We start from the raw sequence: 23,992 nt of genomic DNA on the forward strand, positions 1-23,992 counted from the left end.
TTAACCCACAGTACCTATCCGTTTGGAACAGGTGCGCGTTTGGCCCTGTGTCGGGGTACAGGTTGGTGGAGGTGCTCTCTGTGACGTCATCACATGGGGTCGAACAGTCCGGCCTGCGGTCAGTTTGACTTTCCTTAAGCAAAACAAGTGTACGCTTAATGGATATTTATGATGTAAACGTGATTAGAACATAACATTCAGAATAGGATTAATAATTAGAACTACTGACCGTTGACGATGTCGAGTTTGAGCTGAATATATATCTGACATTACATTGCGTTAACATACCCAGTGTTTCATCATGGTAACGGCACAGAAGAGCCTGTCCCCCGAGCACCTGTCAGCTGTGCAGGGTGTGGTGCTGGCTTGGGACTCGTACTTCACCTGGTAGTTCTCCGAAAGGTGTCCCCTACAATTTGATTTGATCACCTTGATATCGATAGGTGTGCATGATTTGTGTGGATGAGTAAGATTGGCAGGTCCTACTTTTCGGGCATAGCATTGTCTTTGTTTGCCAAGAAAGGACAATCAAACATTTAAATTTGTTTACACACAATGTGAATACATTTTCAGTCCAAAATTGGACTTACTTACTTATTTACTGAATGTGACTCAATTTTTAAGGACAGAGTATTTTCTTTCCTTCTTTTTGAAACTTTTTTGTCTATCCACTAGCCCATCCGAAGATGAATGAGTTTTACTTCCACATGAGCAGGCATTAATCAACGGCATTAAACAGGTCGGTTGGTTGATTTGCTGTTTAACGCCGCACTCAGCAAAATTCCAGCTATATGGCGGCGGTCCGTAAATATTCAAATCTGGACAAGACAATCCAGTGATCAACAGCACGAGCATCGATCTACGCAATTGGGATATGATGACATGTGCCAACAAAGTCAGTGAGCCTGACCACCCAATCCCGTTAGTCATTTCATACTATGAAAAAGGATCTCATTAAATCAACTTACATCTCCACTGCACACTTGATGAGTCTCTTGACGGCGTGGATGTAGATATCGGCAGGGTCTGTGCAGGTGAAGTCACCCATAAACCCGATACCTGCAACCAGACATTAGTAATGAAACACTCTGTGTCTACTGAGATAACCATGGAAGATTTATCCTGCCAAGCAAATCGTTGCTTTATGACCATACCCGTGCGTTACCTTGATACAAACCTTGACAGAATATATTCATTTCTGAAATAGTGTGCTAATGTGCGTATACAATATACCTAGGGAAGCCATCGCTTGAATATCAAAATTGAGCTCCATGTATCTGAATGTACATTATTGTCGGTTTATTACAGTTGTAACACTCACTGATTGAGTCTCTGCTGATATCCTCATCTTCTTGCTGTGGCATGACGCCCCAGCCCCGCCCCTCATAGACACGCCCATCTTTTCCCACGAGGAAGTTGTACGGGACATCGCTGTTCCCCTCCATCTCCTGGTGCATGTACTTGATGAATAGGAAATTAAAACATTCGGGCAAATGATACTTAAACAATGCAGCCACAAAAACAGAATTAATGTTATTTGTTATCTACTATGAAAATGACAGTTTATCAAAATGTACGCGTAATTAATATACTTAGTTCCAAAAGAAACGCGACATTCATGTTTGTTTTTGAAATTTCCATTATTGTCTTATCTACTTTACAATCATAACGAATGTGCATGTTATATGTTCTTTGAAACCATTTTTCGAAATTAAACTTCTGAAACAAGACTTTTAACGTCAGATTAGCCGTAACAATCTTATTAATGAACATTTTATAGGGTAAAAACAACATAAACGCATCACATAAACGCATGCCCTGACGCGTTGTGCACGTGAATTTAATGATATGACACTTTCTTCAAGAAAAACCCAGAGAAAGAACCCATTAAAAGATGCAATGTCAGTTTCTGTTGTGTTCTTTTCCTGAATGGTTCAGAAAACAATATGCCACGTTTGAGCAATGAAGCACGTCTACATGCTATTTGAATATATTCAATTTCCAAGGTGAGTGCGCTGGGTATAACATCGCTTTTAAAAACACCAAATTTGGCTTAAACAATTGTACCCGTTTAGAGAATCTCAAAACAAGCCACATGGACACATGGTAGCGTTCTGACGGCCAGGCCATCCCAACACAAACAGTCTATTATATATTGTTCACGTATACGGTTGGGCACATTCATCCATGTTACCCAAGACGCACCTGGATGTGTTTGACTTGTCTCTTGCAAGCGTCCAGTGTCTGACACATCGGTCCTCCTGTCTGGTGAATCAACACCTTAGTCACGTGATCAACCTTCCCAGCAGCCTCTTTAGCATCCGCTGCGCCCCATTCTCGGCGACCCACGATCTGAGGACATGACGTCTCTGTGGACATAATCATCGATACGGTCTCACACCATCTACAACGTGTCGTTGCGCACTCGGAACACACAGTACGAAGCAAGTAGTGTTTGTTACTATGATGTTCATACCTTCTGGAAGCGGGCAGTCGGTGACCTCAAGGGACTGGAGACTGAAGGCTTGACGTGGCATCAGGAACTCCTTCCCTAGAACACAGCCTCAAGACTCAAACAGAAGATCGAGTTTATATACATATAACTGTACATTATTAAGATGTTTCTTTCTTGTCGTGTGACACTCATGCATTTTGTTAAGAAATATTACCGTGTCTTTAGTGCAAATATCCGATGAATACTATGTAAACTGATTCACGAAGTGAAGACTTCATCATCACTTACTGACAAAGAGTAGATTCGTTTCAGAATATACACTGAACATAAAATTAGGGATCGTTTTGGGGAAATATTTCTTTAGTAAAGACAAAGTACAGCAGATTTCATAAATATATGTTTTAAAAAGCATTATCACTAGTTCCTTGTTCAATATATGTTGAATCAAGCGATAATTCACTGAAACAATGTCAGATTCATGATGTCATTCATCTGAATTGTTTGATGATCTTTTTATCCATGTTACGTTTCAAGTGAGATCATGAAAAATTACATCTTTCTGACTGAACGATGTCATTGAAAAGTATACTTTGTATGACATACTGTATGATGACGTTACAGCAGGACTAATGATGTGCCCCGTCTAAATAGGTTTCGGGTCTAACGGGTTTCACTGTACACGATTGCTCCGTCACAGGCTCACCTGGCTTAAGTCGGAATATGGCACCAGTCTTCTTGACCGTGAGGAGCAGTTGGTTGGGGGGAGACTCTGTCAGGAGGAGCAGAGATACGTGATCTGCTTTGATCTCCATGTCGATGCTGTTGCCGAGGTAGTTGAAACCGGTGAAGCGCATGCCCCTGGAGTCTGGGGGAAGTCTGGGGTCAAAGTCCAGTGACTCTGTGTGCAGGCGTGCTCCTCCGTAACCGAAAAATACCGCCTGGAGAAAACCGCCCATGCCAGTCAGGAAGTTGACAGCTCCGATACCTTGCCTTGCCTCGGTCCAGATCTGTAAGCATCTTTGTCAGTTCATTGGATAGCATGATAACAACAGAGTCTTGAATAGACTCACCTGAAGAACTTCCACTGATGTTAAGCTGCATTGATCAGTTTTACTAATCACAACCTTCTGTTGAGAACATTCCGCGCAAAGTAAGTGTACATATAGTGAGGCTGCAATGAAACATACTAGAAACGTTCATTAGATGTATTGATGTGGGTATGTGTTTTAGACGTTAAGTTTGTTATGTTTCCATAATATTTCATGTTTTTGTTTAAATCCAATTTTCAAGAGTATATTTGTTTTGCCTGGCAGTTTATTTAAGACGACGCTTGAACACTGTGTCATGAAATCTTCATTACTAACTAAACCAAATATTACAGCCCCCGATTGCACAGACCGAATTGACGTTTGCCTCATCATCACCTTGAATGGTTCCCTGTTGTAGAGTCCGTAGCTTCTTTCAAACATCTCGGCTGCCTTCTCCTCATCTCCGAGTTCCAGCCAAGCAATGGAGAACATCCCCCAGGTCATGGCAGGGCCAAGAGGGTTGTTGACACGCTCGTAGCGGACCAGGTCATTTCTCCGGACATCCTCTGGCATGGGCCACATCTGGGGGTAGCCGAGCAGGACAACGTCGGCCTGCTTCACCCCCCGGGGATCTGGAACAGCACATACAGAACCATCAATTGAATGAGTGAGTGTGGTTATGGGCTAAAGGCATTTTGACGAATACTCAGAAGGGCATGACTGGTTAAGGGGTACTGAAACAGGCACAGCAATCAGTCAATGGTTGATACTTCATTATCTACTCCAGTATTGTTTGCATTAATTCACTAACATTGGTCTCTTGATTTAATGAATAACTAATGCAATCAGATGAAGAATGACTCCAAATAATAAAAAGTAGTAAATGTTGATAGTCCGAAACCAACAATAAACGTCGGTCATCACACAATGCTACCATGGCTCGTGAATCCCATTCTGTTCCAGACTAACCATAGACACACTGGTAAATGTATTAAGCACACGTCATAAAGTTGTATGTTAATACTGCAGGTCGTTTCTTACCTTTCTCATCAGTGTAGCCTTCGTATTCTGGGTGGAAGTTCTCATTCTCATCAAACAGAAGCGCGATCTTCCGGGAGACCTCCAGCCAGTCATCTGGTACCTCGCTGTGGGCGTCTTTACCCGCCAGACAGGCAGCGTATCGCCCGAAGTTGATGGCGAGTTTAGCGCCTACGTTGGTATAGACGGAGTTGTTGACAAACTCGGCATGTTCATCTGGGGGCATCACTCCTAAATAGTGATTGAATAACACATATATGTAAATTAGTTCTCCTTGCCGTTTAACACCTTGCACAGTAATATCCTCAGTTATGTAATGGCAGCTTAAACGTGATTGATTGATTGACCATGACAAACTAGCTATTACTATTAAGCGAAACGATCACGTCGCTCTGGTAATCGCCCATATCACCGCATCAATCCATTTGGTCGACTCTATTGACCAGCTACTATAACCCCAGAATCCCACTGGAGGTGAACGAATGAAATGATGCTTGCATCTCGCTCAGACAAGAATATAAATGGAACCCTATTTATATCAGTTACTGCGAATATATTTCCTATCAACGCAAACGTTACACGTTGTCACCACGTGACGTATACAGAAAACTCTGAAAGATGTCTTTAGAGCCAGAGAGATATTCTGACAGACTTTTACACAATTCATGTGGTTAGATAGTAATTCTGACATTTTATTACGCTAAGTCGTCAAAGACCAACCAGGGCAGTATCAACATGATCAATACGTCACTTTGAACTTTGAGTGAGTGAGTGAGTTTAGTTGTACGCCGCACATATTCCAGCTATATGGTTTGAACTTTGAATGGCAATGCCTAGGATGTTTGTCTATAGGGTCTGCATGTCAAGAATGAAACTGACAATGTTTCCCATACAACAATCATTACCATTAATATCATACTGGAGCGTTTCGGGATTGTACGTTGGCCTTGACTTCCAGAAATGCGCCATGTCCTTCAAGAACACATAACCCTTCTTCCCATTCAGCCAATCAATGTCCCTGGTTGCTGCCACGTACTGGCGTGCTGCCAGGGCAATGTCTCCCGTCACGTGCTGCTGGTTCTCCCTGCACGCGGGGCAGATATCTGGGGTCACCTCCACCCCTGTCTGTGCACTCTCCCACGGGTACCGAAGTCCCTCGTATCCCCCGCTCCGGGCGCGATCATAGGCAGGCTCCATGTTGTTGATCCTGTAGGACAGCATCTGTTCGCCAAGTTCCGGGTGGAACATGAGCATTGTGGGATACATCCACGTCTCCATGTCCCAGAACACGTGACCCTGGTAGTCGGTCCAGTTGGCACCATTGGCTAGACCTTTGAAAGGTAGTAATCGATATCAATAACAAATAATGGCATCCAAAGGCGGATACATATATACCCTGTAGAGTGACTGGATGAGTCATGAAATGCTGTTGTCATGAAACGCTGCGACTATGGCTTTTCAATATCTGTGATTATACTCGCATGTTAACGAATGTGCAAATAAACATGGAATGATGTTCTTTCATTTTACAATTATATGTATTACGTTTTCCATATGGTTCCGGGTGTTAAAACCGATAATGGGTTATGGATACGATGATTTCGATAAATGAACTGAATATATCTCCTTTTTAAGTGGAAAGATTAAGTCTTTTCAAGAAGTGTCCGCAAAAATATTTTGTCTCCAACAAACTCCCAGAACCCAAAAGAAATTAAGTCTTGGGTCCCTCTGGTTACAGTAACAGACCGTACCTCCTGGACTGAGGCCTCCGAACTTCCGGTTGGGCAGGAAGGTGTCCATGGCTGGCAGGAAGCTCATCAGGTAGTAGAAGCAGCTGTTGATGAGTTTGGAGAGTTTGGTGTTACCGTCCACGTCAATGCGGCCCCCGTCCCACTTGTTTCTCCAGGCCTCGAGGTGCCTCTGGTACAAAAGCTCCGGCTTGATGGCCATTATCCGTAGAGCTTCATCAAAGTTGTTCCTGGCAACATTCCTGTCAGGGTCGATAGACGTGATGACACAATACGTCTTGGATTTCTCTGAGCTTCTGAAGGTCAGGCTTGACTGAAGGGTGGTGTAATATAGATAGACGCTCTGTGTGTCCTCGCCTTCAATCTCAGGGATGCGAGTTCTACCTTCTTGGAATCTGGAACACAAATGACCGAATCCTAGAAATAGGTCCAGGGTGCGTTTAATGCTATCGTATCAATGTATTGCATTTTATAAGGTAAACATTGTCAATATCATTGGCAGTGATAATTTGAAATTATTAATTTGAAGCCGCTGTTGTCGCCCAAATTACATAACTGCAGCACATTGCATTAATATATATACAAGTCTCGCATGGCAGGGTTATGAGTATCTTCGACAGCTCCACGACAGACAATCATTTGCGTTATGAACTAGAAATTGTGAAAGACGTAAAAGATACAATACATTTCAGTTGAATCAGAAATTCTACACTAATTTATTAATATGTTAATTTGGGAACTTGATAAGAAACCAATTCATATGAAAGTATTTAAGCGTACTACTTATTGACAACGTTACACAACGTTTTTAAATGCAACGGGACGTCTTCTGAGCTTATCACTACATACATTTACTTCATGTACAACGCAAACGTCGTAAAAGAAAGATTTTTAATATTGCTTTACAATTAGTTAATCTGTCACGGCTTTTAACTATACTAAGATACGGGGTTAGACAAATTCTCAAAAAAACATGGCAACACGTAAATCGCAAAATAGGCTATGTTTAACAATTTTCCGTAATCTTTTGTCATTTTCTACTCTGCTCTGTGCTATGGGAACTTTGTATATACAGTTTCCATAAACGTGATGTGCTTTCATAGAATATTCAGTAACACCCATAATCTTTATCTACATATAACAAGTATATCAAGAAACAATTACAAATGAGATATAGTCTTACTTAAACATGGATGACACATAGTCCTCTGGCTCCATGAACGTGATGTCCTCACTGGGGCCACCGTGGTTGTTTACGACGTTGAACACGATGTCCTCAGTTGCGGATGTCCGTGTGAAGATCACATCAGTCACAAGCAGGCGGTTATAGTACTGGTGAGCATAGGTTCTCTGTGTGACCTTCACTCCAGGCAAAGTCAGAACCTCTTCGAAGATGCCTAAGGACGAACAGGATATGTAAGGTTTCACGTCAGCAGGTAAATGTAGGGGGTCAACGCCAGAACATAACCATCTATGATTATCGCCCGAACAGATTTCATTGGGGGTTAAAGGCAAAATTGTGAGAAAAAAAATAATGAATCACTGAAAATGTAGAGAAAAATAATGAATCGCTGAAAATTAAGCATGACAACTGGTGTGAGACAAAAGATAAGCATATCCGGCTCTAAGGCGATAACAGAATGAAGATCGCACTTCTAAGTGCAGCGTAAATCCATTGTCATTCACTTACTGAGATACTGAGCATTTTTTCATAATACGCCATAAGAAACATGCACATTATATCCCAGATATGTAGACAAGGAAATGTATGTTACCTACCCTTCTTGACATACAAGGAGTAGACACGTGTTCCTTCATCCCCATCCTGGGGGGTGACAGTGAGGGCCTGTGTGGCGGGGATCCGGGCGCGGTGACTCCAGCCTGGAAGGGATATGGAAGTGAGTCAGAGAGTTAGTGAATGTAGTCATAAGTGTCACGCCTTCACCTATAGCTACCCGCGATCACAGAGGTTGACAAGGAACAACTTAGCGTACAATAGGGAACACACATCACAATATAACATGACGTACTGCTTGAAACACAAAAGAATCAAGAATCATTATCTATAACAAGTAATTCAGTACAGGCTCATGAAAATAACTGCCTATCTGAACAGTAACGACATAGATTGACAATGAACATCGATGACAGTGGCTCCATACCTTTAGGGCCATTATAGAGGCCATTGACGTAGATGGTGTCGCTCTTCACCAGCGTAGCGAGGTGGCCGTTGCCGACTGACGCCATGTACCGGAAGTCTATCTCCTCACTGTTGTCTTTTAGCGGCAGTCTAACATGAAATAACACAAACGTTTACCAATATCACTCTGTTTGCTAATGACAATCCAATTGATAAGAACGAAAATGAGTGAGAATATACATATGTTTACTACAGATGATTCAGGGGCGGATACAGCTTTTTGAGAAATAGGGGTGCATACCCGTTTTTAATGGTCATTTAATAAACTTTTAGGACAAAAGGGGGTTGCGCACCCCTGCACCCCTCCTCTGAATCCGCCTATGATAATTTCCCTTCCAATTCAAGCTAGAATGGTCCAGTAAACAGATCATATCTGGACATATTTAGTTGGTGCTGGGTGGATGAATTACTACAGAACCACGCACCTGTCCGTGCTGAAAATGTCTGGGTCGTCCGAGATGTCGGTGTATTTGGAGACTGACGAGGCTGTTGCAGTCGGTGCTAGACACAGACCATCACAGTCGGGCTCCCTGAACTCGCCCCCTGTCTGATGGGCTTGCTGTGTTTAGAGAAATATATGTCACCTTGGCTTCCAAGGAGAATTGAGTTCATGGTCTTGTTTGTACATTCATAGGGATGTGTGGGTTATATTATACGCTTACATTTTAAAACAAACTACTGTTTGGAATATTAACACAGCACCCATTAAAGGAAGAAGATACTTTTGCCCATAGTCATAGGACAGTTTAATTAGTGAAAAGGAGACGTAATCTACATATAATCTACTTGTAAAAATATTCAAAACGAACTGTTAATATTTTGATTTGAATATGTTTTGGGGTTTTTTCATAAAATGGCCCAGACCCGTATATGAGCTGTCCAGCTACTACGATTTCATAACGTTAAAAAGATTTATAATTGACACAAAGGCTTTAGATAATTTTGATTTTTTTTTCTGCAACTACATGAGTACCTTATGATGGTAGAAATGTGTTAGTGAGGGTACCGGTGACTTGCTTTTGGAAAATTATTAAGAACAAATTAGCTAAAGTAAAACAGTTTTTGAGCACATCAATAAATGCAATCGATAAAATCAGTTGTCATAGACGTTGGCCTTGAACATCATTCTATTCTGAGAATATGTGTACAACAATGATGATATGACGTATCTACAGCACTCAGTGCTGGGTGGCAGTACCCAGTGCCTCCAGGTCTTGAGGGCACACAGAAGCCGGTCCCCGGGGCAGGTGGGGGTGGGGCAGGAAAACGTCTTCACCTGCCGCTCCGACAACACGCTGTACTCAGCCGATATCTTCTTCCTGGAGACAGATGACAGACATTTGTTTCAGGGAACAGTCAAGGGGATGAGGGATGATTGAGATGCCAGGGTTTCGGTTACAGCACGACACCTCAACTTTGTGTGACAGGAAAGCCCGAAGTGAGTCAGACGTCTTCAATGACATCAAATACAGATTTTCAGTCCAGTCAGTTGATCCTGGTACGGCCAAGGCCGTACGTTCCCTAGCAGTGTTCCTCCCAGGAAAGTGTTACACAGCCAAAGCAATATGCCAGTAAGCTGGTGTGTACACATAACAAGCGGAATGTATCCTGAAGAATCAAACCTCAGTACGCCTGTATTTCAAAGCGTTAACGCCACAGAAATAGTCTCGATTATCTACGGAAACAGTTTTCACTGGGCGTAAAATGTAAAGTGGTGATGAAAATCATAATGAATGGATTACTGCATATTGGTGATGACACCAGGTGTTCGCGGAAAAGGTCAGCATGACCTGCTGTACCTTTAGCACAGCAAGTTCTCAAACAGAGAGTTAAGGATATCGCCTTTCAAACCTGACACTGAGAAATCAGTAATTCGAAGTTCCTCCATCATTATTCACACCTTATACACGACGTAAACCTAGAATTATACATAACAGAATTGATCACTTGATCCAGGCATTCTGTAAATTTCGAATATCCCACGACAACTTCAAAGTCAACAAATATAGGAATAACAAGGAAACACCAACAACAGAATTTTACTGTCCACACTGTGATGCTCGGGAAATTGAAAATGAAAACCATGGTTTTTTTCATATGTCAGAAATATTAGCATATACGAGATCAATACTTATCGCAGCTACAAAATGTTTATCATGGACAACTAACTATTTCAGCTATTTTCAGGTCTAAAAACTGTCACGTAATCCATATAACTGCTTTGTTCCTTCACCATATCTTCAAACTTAGTGCAACCTTTATACACCGATATTGACCACTGTTAATTTATTCAAATGAATTGTAAACTGTATTATAAGCCATTTGGCTTACAAATAAATTACAAATAAAACTGTCTGTCTGACAGTGAGTTCTATTTGTTGCATAAGGTAAATAGTGAGTGAGTGTGTGAAATTAGTTTTACGCCGCAGCAATATTCCAGCTACATGGCGGCGGTCTGGAAATAATCGAGTCTGGACCAGACAATCCAGTGATCAACAGCATGAGCATCAATCTGCGCAATTGGGAACTGATGACATGTGTCAACAAAGCCAGCGAGCCTGACCACCCGATCCCGTTAGTCGCCTCTTACGACAATCATGGGTTACTGAAGGTTCATTCTAACCCGGACCATCACGGGTTAAGGTGAATAGAAACACCGGTGAAAGTCGCACTGTTCCGTTATTGCGGGTGTTGCTGATATGTGGCAGCAGCGGCCCTGAAACAACCATGACCATGCAAACAGCTCCTCAAATGGAAACTGTGGAGAATCGTCAGTGTGTAAATATTCCATGCTGCGTGAATGTACTTACATGTCCAACTATTTTACATGGTACATATAATGATATATACATTTGTGCTTGTCATTCATATCAACTTACTTCTCAACACCGCATTTGACAAGTCTTTTAAGAGCTGCAAGAGCCCTCTCGCTCGGACGGCTGCATGTGAAGTCCCCCAGGAAGCAAACAGCTTGAAAATAAACATTCAGAGCGTTTGAGACATCGACTTAAGAATTCACTCGCAAAAATACAATATTCAATAATATATCGTATCATACTGTAACACGTTAAACTGTGACGTGAAATATATGATAACCTGTAGATTTCATTATGGCACTCCTGGTTATACATGCTGTTCGGTACTACAGTTCAGTGTTGCCGGAATACTATATCATATAATGTATAGCCATCTGTCGTCATCACATTTCCATCTTAGCTGCAGATTCTTCAGTACAGTGTGTGTTGATGTTAGAGTGAAAATTAACCTCAAATGTCTCTGAGTAATAAAGCATTCTTAAAGATAATTGGTTTGCACTTCGGCTCAAATAATAGAGTAGTGCAATAAGAGAGTTATTGAGTTATTCTAGAAATATGATGTAAATGAGCGTCAAATATAGCACCCATTTGGGGAATCGATTAGAAGCTTTCGGCAACATGAGTGGCCGCCCTAACCACTAAGTTACCCCACGAAGAAAGAATGTGTAATCTCTGCGACACGTGTGATGTTGGCGATGAACTTCATTACATTTTTCTCTGCCCTTTCTTCAAACATCATCGGAAAACATTATCATTATGTTAAAAAAACCAAATGTATAAAGATTTAACGCATTGTTTAACTGTAAACGAATTAGTGTTTTAAAAAACTGTGTATGTTTTGTAGTACTATATGAAAACTGTACAATCTTCCTTGTAAACCATCCCGCCATCCCATGTATTCTCAACTGTATATTTGTACCTCTTACGCCGAGTTTCCCAGCCTGAGAGTAATAAAAGTTCTGTTCTGTGCTGACCTGTATTTGCCTGTTCGTACATGTATGTGTATGTGATGGACTCACCCAGACTGGTATCAGCATAGTCTCCCGTCAACACAACCAGTCTGTCCCAGCCTCGACCCTCGTACACGTTGCCGTCGTTGTCGATGAGGAAGTTGTAAGCGATGTCGGGGTGCTGCATCGTCATGTGTTGTCCCTTAAATATAACGGTAAGGGCTAGCTTGGCAGTCTCCTGACATGATGCCACCATGAGGTGCTAGCAAGCGGGAGGCTGAGAGGTGAGTTATAATTGGATTTAACGTGGAGTTAAACTACTACTGCACTCATATAGCGATGCGTATTTATGCGTGAGTGCATGTGCGTGTATGCGTGTGTGGCCTATTTTATCCCCTGAATGCAGAGTACAATCTTTCAATTGCTTTTGGAATAACACGGTCATGGGATCGAACAAACGACCTTCCGGTCCAGAGCCAATGCTTTACCCACTGTACCATGGAGATGTTCCTCATTGAAAGGCATGGGTACAGGTTAAATACCAAACCAGAAAGAGTGGCGGCTAAACATGGGAATATTTAAATCCAGTTCAGCTTCGACCTAAACACGGATTTACCTGGATGTGATGTATCATTCTTTTACACTTTACAAGCTCCTCACACGCATCTCCACCGGTCTGATACACTACAACGTTGCTGTACATCGAGCTCCTCGCAGTGTAGGTGTCCACATCTGCCGCCCTCCAAGTACTTCTTTCTAGTACAACCGGGCACGAGGAACCTAGAAGGACAGCCACATCAAAACGTTACTCAGCGAACATAACATTCACCAGCTAAAGACAGATGGGAATTGGCCGAGTCATCAGGACTGCAGGCGGATTGTGATGTCTCTATCCAGGCTTTCTGCTGCAGAAAGGAGGCCATTTTGAGGACAGCCTTCACTGTGATCAGCAACAGTTGAAATCGCGGGATATCTCATGGACCGGGAATATGAACTAATGGAAAAAATGGAATACAAAGTATGTATTACATGAACTAAACTCCTTAAAGGTAAGATTAACTGACTCAATCGCTGCATTGGTTTATAATATAGGCCGTAGAAAAATCATTGTACACTCTGCCATGGCTCCAGTTCATATAGAAGAGTTAAGTATTGAACATCATCGGGCAGTTATTTTGAATTTTATCAAAATATATGTTTAAAGCTTAAAGGCTAAAAAGAACAAGTAGACAAATTCCGTTGAGTCAAGGTGAGAACAGGACTTACAAACTATAATGGACCTTGACATTAGTTGGTGTTCACGAAAAACCATACTTCTTTTTTCAAAAGAGATAAATTGGAATATCCAATAAATACTGGATAAAATAGGTTAGGGATATTGGTATTTTTATTATTGATATTGTATTAGTGTGTAAATGAATAAATAGATCAGTATTCATAATTTCAAAATTTACATATATCCCTAACTATTTTGGTCCAGTTTATAAACGCTATCATGAAACCGAAGGCTCCAATTGACAAACAGAGCCGTGCAATGGCTACCAATGCGTGTGCCACACTTGAGACTGGGTCAGTCATCTCGCTATACCTTCTGGAAGGGGACAATCTGTTGTATCAACACCGCGGATACTGAAAGCTTCCCGTGGGATCACCACTTCGTTGTCTGAAAATACATAATTTGAAACATGTTGATATTGCTGTCGTAAGCAAATCAAGATATATGTTCTTACAATGTTATATAACCGCACTATATATGTCTGTGAATAACAGACAAATCAGTTATTGGTTTATCAGCATCGTTTCATACCGTCGTGGTGCGACGATAAACAATTCTTATATAACTTGACCAGGCAATTTATCTATTCTCTCTTCTGTTAACAATAGCATCTTTTGTATGATAGGTCTAAATTGGTTATTAAGTTGGTGTTTAGTCAGAGATCTGTATGGTTAAAATTAGTATCTTTTGTATGATAGGTCTAAATTGGTGATTGAAGTAGGTGTTTAGTCAGAGATCTGTAGTGGTTAACATTAGTATCTTTTGTATGATAGGTCTAACTTGGTAATTAAAGTTGGTGTTTATTAAGAGATCTGTATTGGTTAACATTAGTATCTTTTGTGTAATATAATCATATATATATGAACTTGTTATATAGTCACCCCTGAATAACCCATGGTGTTTTGATGAACCGAGTACATAATCATGTCTTCCATCTCATGAAGGCGTGTTTGACGTCCCACGCCTTTTGAGTACGATGACACCCAATGAAAACTGTCGCCGAACAGGTCACCCCGATCCATTTACTCGGTGCATCATACGATAGCATACTTCAGTTTAAATTAAATTCAGTTCAGTGTTTGTTAATGTCTTGAAAAACAACCCTTAAAATTGTGCCAATGGACCACTATTATACATACAACTTCAAACAAATCTTTATATAATCCGAAGTCATTATAAATTATATTAGCATTGGAATATGTATGGGTGCTCTGAGTTATAATGTGTACTACCCATGGACTCACTTGTCTAAATGTAGCCACTTACTTCAGTCAACTGTTCTAAACTAGATTTTGCAAAATATTCCATACTGTTTAAAGGAACTGTTTACATATGAACTGATGTATTGTAAAACAAATTCATAAAATTGAAAAGATTATTGTCATGAGTTCAATAAATAGTTAAACTCAGTGAAAATCGGCAAAGTCTTAACAAAACTTTACACCAATGCAGCTGTTCACATGCACCATATTTGCATATGCTTTTCAGCAATTTGATGCATGATCCTCGTGCAATTCATCTGCATAAGGTTTGCAGTTGGTTCCCCCAACTTAGTGGAGAAATTTATCTTCGATGTAACCATATAATATACATTACATATAGTGAGTGTTTTAAGTGAGTCTAAACTTTTGATGGGGAGTATATGTCGTTTTTGTAGTTTATAGAATATAGTCACTATTTCTACATGGAACGTTTGTGCAGTATCTTGTATCTTGTTCAGTGACATCAGCACAGACCTCTCTCTAGCAACAATCTCTGCCCCGTTCTGTTGACAATCAGCTCTATGTCATGTTCCGACGACTTGGTCTTGACGACATGTACGGTGTTGATGCCGATGTCGACGTCCAGGGAACTACCTAGGTAGTCGAGACTGACCAACCGCATGCCGGATGTCCCAGGAATGATCTTAGGGTCAAAGTCCAGCTTCTCCACGTGCAGTCGTGCTCCGCCATACCCGAACAGCACAGCCTGAAGAAAGCCCCCCATACCAGTGATGAAGTTGACCGCTCCGATGCCCGACCTGGCTTCTGTCCAGATCTACAAACATATGAATTAATCCGTAAACTTTGTCCAACACTGTGTCAACCGACTAATGTGGTAACTGCCTGAAAACTGATGAAGCTGTAATTCATAAAGTATATAACCTTAGTTACATGACGAGGGAGGGCTAGTGGGTTCCTTCTTGTTAGAGCTGATCATTTTTCAGAGCACAGTCGCACTGTTGTAACTAATAACAGCAACGTTGAATGTTGATATGCTGTGATGGATGGACATTCCCTATCCCCGTACCTTTGTCATCAAATTGAGATACTCATAATGCATGTTCACAATATCTTGAGTCATTACAGAATGTGGATTGGTAGAGTCACCTTGAAGGGTTCCCGGGCATAGAGCGAGTAGCTCTTGTGGAATAACTCTTTGGCCTTGACCTCATCCCCGAGCTCCAGCCAGCCGATACTGAACATCCCCCACGTCATGGCCGGCCCTAGCGGCGTCGTCACATCGTCGTACACCTCAAGGTCATTCCGCCTCACCTCCCTGGACATCGGCCACATCTGGGGGAAGCCGGTGAGAATCGTGTCCGCCTGCTTCACCACGGCCTTCTCTCCTACAAATATATTTCACATATACATGATACAAAATCTAAAAGACTGTTACAGGGATCAAAGGTTTCACCGGGACACCTCGCTGCCTCACCACGGCCTTCTCACCTACATGGATCAAAGGTTTTACCTACATATCATACATGCTGTTCCAAAGGCAAATTGTCTGCTTACCTACTAGAGTAGGTTTCATGACTGTTTGTTGTACCCGACTATATTTCAACAATTTTGAAAATGTTACTGTTATATATCATCTGGGTAAGTGGCAGTTGTTACCATTAGAGCAGGGCACGCTTGGCGTATTCTATCTTTTCCATCACTTCTTTTCTCGTCCAATGGAAACTGTTTAGTCTCTGGCGTGACATTTTATACATGAATTAAAATCCTCCATGGTAATCTAGCATGTGTTTGTGATGCTGTTGATATTCCCGCTGCAGGGTGGTTGTGGTGGCACTATTAGGACCATGAGGTCATTTCGGAATAGTGAGTGAGTGAGTTTAGTTTTACGCCGCACTCAGCAATATTCCAGCTATATGGCGGCGGTCTGGAAATAATTGAGTCTGGAGCAGACAATCCAGTGATCAACAGCATGAGCATCGATCTGCGCAATATTTCGGAATAGTGTTCTTCCAGTTACGCTGTTGCCGTCTGCAGAGTCTGCCTCTGAACCACACAAATCAGTGATTGACATCATGAAATCGATCTTCGAAATTTGGATACGATGGCATACACCAATAAAGACAGCGAGCTTATTCACCTGATCTTACGACAAGCATGGGTTGCTGAAGATCAGTTCTAACCCGGATCGTCATGAGTCACAGAGTAGTGTTTGAATCGGAAGCGCACTTTCCATCATCCATCCGTCGTCGGTCTAACGACTGCATACTTGTATTACCATTATATATATTACCTGTGACATTTTCATATCCCTCGAACTCAGGATGGTACTGTCTGCGTTCATCAAACGGAATGTATATTTGGTCGGCAATGTCCGTCCACGTGGTGTTGACATGTTCTCCAGCCAGACAGGAGGCGTAGTTAGCAAAGTGGACACTGAGTTTGGCTCCTATGTTGGTATACACTGAATTGTTGATACTTATCTGATGTTCATCGGGGGGCATCACACCTTGAAGAGATAATAACATCAGGTAAATTAGTTCATCAGCTTTTGTTTTGATCGTTATTATTTTAAATAATTAGGGAAACAGAATTATCATTGTAAAATTATGTAATGATTTAGAAAAGATATGAAACAATTTATGAATGAAACGTTGTCAGAGTAACCACCCTGACACGCACGTGACAGTTGCTGGGTGAATGAAATATGGTTATCTTGGAAAGCAAATTGTGGCTTGAAACGTTACAGTCAAATTCTAATAGTCTTATTAAACACATGCGGTGGTTGGGTAACCCTTTGGTTAGTGAAGTGAATCTTCATATCGGAGGCACGATTCGTATAATGTGTGGACAGTTAATTGTGCAGTATTATTTGGATTAGGCGGCGGTCTGGAAATAATTGAGTCTGGAGCAGACAATCCAGTGATCAACAGCATGAGCATCGATCTGGGCAATATTTCGGAATAGTGTTCTTCCAGTTACGCTGTGGCCGTCTGCAGAGTCTGACTCTGAACCACACAAACCAGTGATTGACATCTTGAAATCGATCTTCGAAATTTGGATACGATGGCATACAAGACAGCGAGCTTGATCACCTAATCTAACGACAAGCATGGGTTGCTGAAGATCAGTTCTAACCCGGATCGTCATGAGTCACAGAGTAGTGTTTGAATCGGAAGCGCACTTTCCATCATCCATCCGTCGTCGGACTAACGACTGCATACTTGTATTACTATTATATATATTACCTGTGACATCTTCATATCCCTCGAACTCAAGATGGTACTGTCTGCGTTGGTCTCAACTTTCTCAAAGGGTCAGAGACTCACTCACCGATCCAAACATCCACCAACCCATTCAAGCAGCCACCAATCAAACCAACCAGCCAGGAACTCACTCACTTAAGTAGTACGATCTAGCTACAACTATTTGATATATATATATTGTCATACAATTCTCACCATTTATTTCATAAGCTTGTTTGTCTTCATTCCAGGAAGGCCGCGTGACCCAGAACTTTCCCATATCTCTGATAAACTCATACCCTTTCTCATGTTTCAACCAGTGCATGTCTCTAGTGGCTGACAGATACTGCCGTGCTGCAAACGCTATGTCTCCTGTCACATGTTGTTGGTTTTCACGGCAAGGAACACATATATCTGGCGTGACCTCAGCCCCTGAGGAAGCCCCCTCCCAGGGGTACCGCAGACCCTCATAGCCCCCAGACGCTGCTCGGGCATAGGATGGCGGCATGGAATAGATCCTGTAGGACAGCATCGCCTTGGCCAGACCTGGATGAAACATCAGAATCGGTGGATACATCCACGTCTCCATGTCCCAGAACACGTGGCCCTGGTAGTCGGTCCAGTTGGCACCATTGGCCAGACCTCCAGGACTGAGGCCATAGAATTGGTTTGTTGGTAGGTATGTCTTCTCTGAAGGGAGAGAACTCATGATGTAATAGAAGCTTCCATGTACCAGCTTGGCTAGCTGGAGGTTGTCCTTGATTTCTATATGTCCATTATTCCACTTCGTCGTCCATGCATCAACATGGCGCTGGAACACCAGATCGTTGTCTGCCAGGAAGTCCCGTCTACCGGCTTCAAAGTTCATGTTGCTTCTGTCAATAGTCTGGTCAATGGCGGTCATGTAGATCCACCGGTCTGTGTTCGAGCCTGTATGGAGTGTCAGAGTGTCAGGGATCTCATACCAGGCGATGTAGATGTCCTGTAGAGGTGTGTCCTGGCGTTCTGGGATCAGAGTTGTCCCCTTTGTCCTCCAACAGTTCCACCGAGGGCATCTGTATAGAAGTCATATTCTACACGTTATTCATACCATACACACAATACATACATTACACAATACATTGGTACATGAGGACACTAAGGATAGATATACAGAATTATGCTGGATTTACTCCTAAACACATACAGTGAGAAAAGAGGATCTGAATGAATAAGTATGTGACGTAGTTTGGCTTAACCGGTCTCCGTTCTTTTCTCAGTTAGATCACGGTGTGTCAGCATTACGTGAAAGGAAAGCAGGAAGCATTACAGGTGATCAGCGTTACACCACCTTGGGTGAAACCCGTTAGCATTTGATAAATGCCAGACAAAATGACGTCCACACAAACGTTTGTTGGTAACATATGTTGCATTTTGGATTGCACTTTCTCAGAAATTTCTGATTCTAGTAGATTCTAGCACTTCCCATATTTTAACATTAAACTGACCACTTTCAAAATGGCATAAGTATCCACACAGGTGGTAGCAAGAAATGAAACATGCATGAAATGATTATTCGATGTTGATATGTTTGATACGAGATGCATTCGTAATGTTGGTTTTTTCAAGTGTCCAGTTTTCAAGTGCATACTTTATTTTCCCGGCACGGCATTTTAATCGTCCATCAAGTTCACAGATATAACAGACTTAGATTACTTCCGAGATACGTGCAGCTACGTCAACACTTACAAGTCCTCTCTTCCAAGGTTGACTCTGGGTTCAAACTGAATATCCTCACTGGTAAAGTTGCTCTGGAAGCTGTTCTTGACGTTAATGATGACGTCCTGGCCCTCTGCAACAGCTTTTCTCGTGACGATGACCTCCGTGATAAGCAGTCGGACATAGTACTGATGAGCATATACTCTGTGCTCAATCGTCAACATAGGAGTGTCGATAGTCTCAGTGAAAACAGCTGCCAACAGACAACAGTTAGTCAGGCAGGCAAGCAAAACGTAGTGTGAGTGAGTTCAGTTACATTGCGTTTTCAGATATTATTTATCTTGTAACGGGGTTTTCCTCCAAAACGACATAGGGTGTAGATAGTTGAAACCAGAGATGGTGTCAAAAGGCCAAGATTACATAATCGAATAGAAATGTGGGTTCAACAGAAAAGCGATCCTGGCACAAGTAAAGGGACACAACTCTGCACGATTCAGCCCACTGTTACTGTACGAAGGCTGCATGCTAGATTTACGCCAAGGCTACATTTCAAGCAGATGTTGTTGTTGTTTAAATTATCGATTCTGGGGAAAATTAACGCTATGAAGAATTCTGACTGCGGCAAACACCACAGAAATGCTTCAGATCCATTACTTTGAATACATTCAGGAAAATCTGAAGGATATGATATTGAACGTCAACGCCAGAGCATAACCAGTCTCGATTGTCCGCCGGAACATTTAACATAGCAATATCTACAATATGGCATTGTACGTCGCCAGTGATGTCCTGCAAAACTCGCCTCGCTTGACGTCCAGAGAGAAAGTCCTCGTGGTGTCCGCCTCGGTTACCCCCGTCACCGTCAGATGTAGAGAGTTGAGGGAGGGGATACGGGCGCGGTGTGACCACCCTGCCAACATAGCAATGTTACAGCTGTACGTACACACATACCGCTATCAGGAATTATCACCATTGTATGTCAGGTACTTCTTCCAAATGAGTTTAAATACGTACTTTTATTTACATCGTGGCAGGCAAAAGTGTCTCAACTTTTCCGTGTTTATAGAAGAGGATGAATCAGTATGTATGTAACATTATCGTCCCAGTTGCATATGTTGTTTTTGCAAAGCCTACTACTCTCGCAAAAATAATACGTCGCAGAACAGGCTGGGGGTACGCTGACGCAAAATTTTCTAGGCGCAGAATATTTCCGGTTTACAGTAATTTCTTGTTTAGAGTTCCATCTTGAAATGCTGCTGATATTTTAGTATGATAATTCTCTCTGTTACGGTATTACCAGTTGGCCCGTTGTACAACCCGTTGACGTAGACGGTGGGGCTGAGTGCCACCGTGGCCAGGTGCCCGTTACCCACAGACGGCATGAACCGGAAGTCGGTCTCCCCCGTGTCGTCCCGGGTGGGTAGTCTGGAACAGGCAGGTAAATATGTTTGCTTCTCGTGATCACAGATTCTCAGGCCAGTAATCGTATGTATATGGCCCATCCTAGCCGTGTCAGTGTTGGCTCAGTATGGGATATAATCATTAAAGTAAAACATATATACCGACCAATTGGCATTATATTTATTCTTTTTCCAAAAGGAACAGTACGGTAAATAGAATTTTGCCTCGACATTTACAAAACATTTTGCTGAACCATTTGACTTCCTATAAATAAAGTGTTGTGAAAAAAAAGAATGAACAATGTTTCAGATGAAGTCAGTCTATTATCTTGGAACAGTTACAGAAAAGTATTACTGTGCATGGTCAGGAGAGAAAGGCAAACAATGTCCAAGAACCTAGTACGCTATAAAAAAGGAAATATAGAAACGTAAAATGCAACCTCTGTAATCTGAACATACTGTCTTTCGAAGCCACCTGTATGTACACATATACAACAGCTCTGTAAATGAAACGAGGGGCTGTTGTAATCTCTGACCTGTCACTAGTGAAGACTGTGGGTGACGAGCTGGTGTCCTTCACCCCTCCGGGCAGGGTGGGCGTGGCATCATCACAGGGCATGTCACAATAGCGGTGCCACGACGAATCCTCGCTCCACTAGAAAAACAATACAAGTGGAGATAACATCGATGGAATACAATGCAACAAGTGGCGTCAACGCAGTTTGCACGACGATGAAGTGGACGTTCTTAATATCTGTACCGTGATACAACACATGGCCTGGCCATCACATGTAATATAATACAATACGTGGGGTTACACCCAGTTGCTGTATAATACGTACCGTTCTCAACACCTGGTGTTTCCATCGCGTGTGCACTTATACAACAATATACAACCCGTGGAGTATAATACTGTATACATCTGGCGTTATCATTTCTGAAATTGGGAGCTGAAACTTTGTAGGTTGAATATGTTCTCAATACCCTAAGAGTAAGTAAGATAACATCTTAGAATCAGCAACTGAAACTCGCAACCATCAACTTTCACAAGCAGTAGCTTTTCACAACTTGCCCCGTGTGCGAGATATGCATATAATTACGTGAGCAATATCTAGACAACATCTCTCCGTGGTTGCTAGAACCCCTGAGAGTACTTGTACACATGTTTCGGTTCCTCCGTGCGCAAACCACTTTGTCCTACACATAGGGGACTGTTGCACATTTGCATGTCACAAGAAGTGTTCAAGCTATCACAAGGTGCCGTGCTTTCATACAGATGTTCAGTAACATTTCAAGAATAGGACTGATATCAAAAAGCTCACTTGGCGGCCAAGGCGTAATACAGAAAGTACTACCTGTGTACTGTGGTGTGGTCTTATCAACACGATATTGGGTCATCTATGAAGAACAGTCTTGGTGATATAAACATGGGTGCAGTTGGAGAGTTTATAGGGATAGAGAGAGTTTATAGAGAATTATAGGTCTAAGGGATTGATAATATAGGATATTTATATAGCGAAGATTTTCACGCAACTACTGCATGCTCAAGGCGCTGGTATTTTTTCCCTCGATCATTGGATGTCCATCTTTACGGCAGATCGTATTATCGATCTCAACTCCCTGGGAAGTATACAACTCTTGCAGCCACTGGGCGCACCGAGTTATTGTGGCTTACTCATCCTAACTAGGTACCCATTCACAGCTGGGTGGATTGATAGTGAAGGAAGGAGAGTGTGATGAGGATATTGACTCTCACCTTTTTTGTCATTGCAACCAACTCATCATCTTAAATATTATTCGTTTTCAACTTATTTGGTCCTTGATACACCTAAAACAACATATAGATTTTACTTTGCTGTTTTTCCAATACAACAGAAAAACAGTGCCGTTGAAATGATATACTGCTGGTGTTTCAGCAACAGCTGGTATCCTGTGAGTCCTAGTGACGTATATATCTCACCCAGTGCTTCCAGGTCCGGAGCTGACAGTGGAGAGCGAGAGGCACAGTCGCCATGTCACCTTCCATCCCCGTCCCGCCCACCAGGTGGTAGTCAGTGTTGATCTTGCCGCTGTGACACACACACAGGTGTAGCTTAATATAGACAGGTACAGCATAGCCAAAAATGTAGTGGGTAGGTTTGGGATAATGCAGACAGATATTAGATAACGCAGACAGGTATGGGATAACAGGGTCACGTATAGCACAACCCTATAGGTATGGGATAACTTGGACAGGTTTGGGAGAATGCAGACAGGTATGGGATAACAGGGACAGGTATTGTACAACCCTATAGATATGGGATAACTTGGACAGGTTTGGGAGAATGCAGACAGGTATGGGATAACAGGGTTACGTATAGCACAACCCTATAGGTATGGGATAACTTGGACAGGTTTGGGATAATACAGACGGGTATGGGATAACAGGGTTACGTATAGCACAACCTTATAGGTATGGGATAACTTGGACAGGTTTGGGAGAATGCAGACAGGTATGGGATAACAGGGACACGTATAGCACAACCCTATAGGTACGGGATAACTTGGACAGGTTTGGGAGAATGCAGACAGGTATGAGATAACAGGAACACGTATAGCACAACCCTATAGGTATGGGATAACTTGGACTGGTTTGGGAGAATGCAGACAGGTATGGGATAACAGGGACACGTATAGCACAACCCTATAGGTATGGGATAACTTGGACAGGTTTGGGAGAATGCAGACAGGTATGGGATAAGAGGGACACGTATAGCACAACCCTATAGGTATGGGATAACTTGGACAGGTTTGGGAGAATGCAGTCAGGTATGTTAAAACGCAGACAGGTGTGGAATCATATTGGCTAGTGTACCTATTGGGTTGTGCAGACAGGTATGGAATAATGCTGACAAGTATGAAATAAAGAAGACGGGCAT

At 42.2% G+C, this 23,992-nt stretch overlaps 1 long non-coding RNA gene across 1 annotated transcript; it reads left to right on the plus strand.

The window, feature by feature from the left end:
• The first annotated feature begins 1,575 nt into the window (after positions 1–1,575).
• Positions 1,576–22,104, plus strand: LOC124281394. Its single transcript, XR_006899921.1, has 3 exons — positions 1,576–1,738; positions 10,010–10,013; positions 22,093–22,104. It is a non-coding gene; the product is annotated as an uncharacterized LOC124281394 (long non-coding RNA).
• The last annotated feature ends 1,888 nt before the right edge of the window (positions 22,105–23,992 follow it).

The sequence above is a fragment of the Haliotis rubra genome, unplaced genomic scaffold (genome assembly GCF_003918875.1).
Source record: "Haliotis rubra isolate DU_JTF1 unplaced genomic scaffold, ASM391887v1 Scf283, whole genome shotgun sequence".
Lineage (NCBI taxonomy): Eukaryota > Metazoa > Mollusca > Gastropoda > Lepetellida > Haliotidae > Haliotis > Haliotis rubra.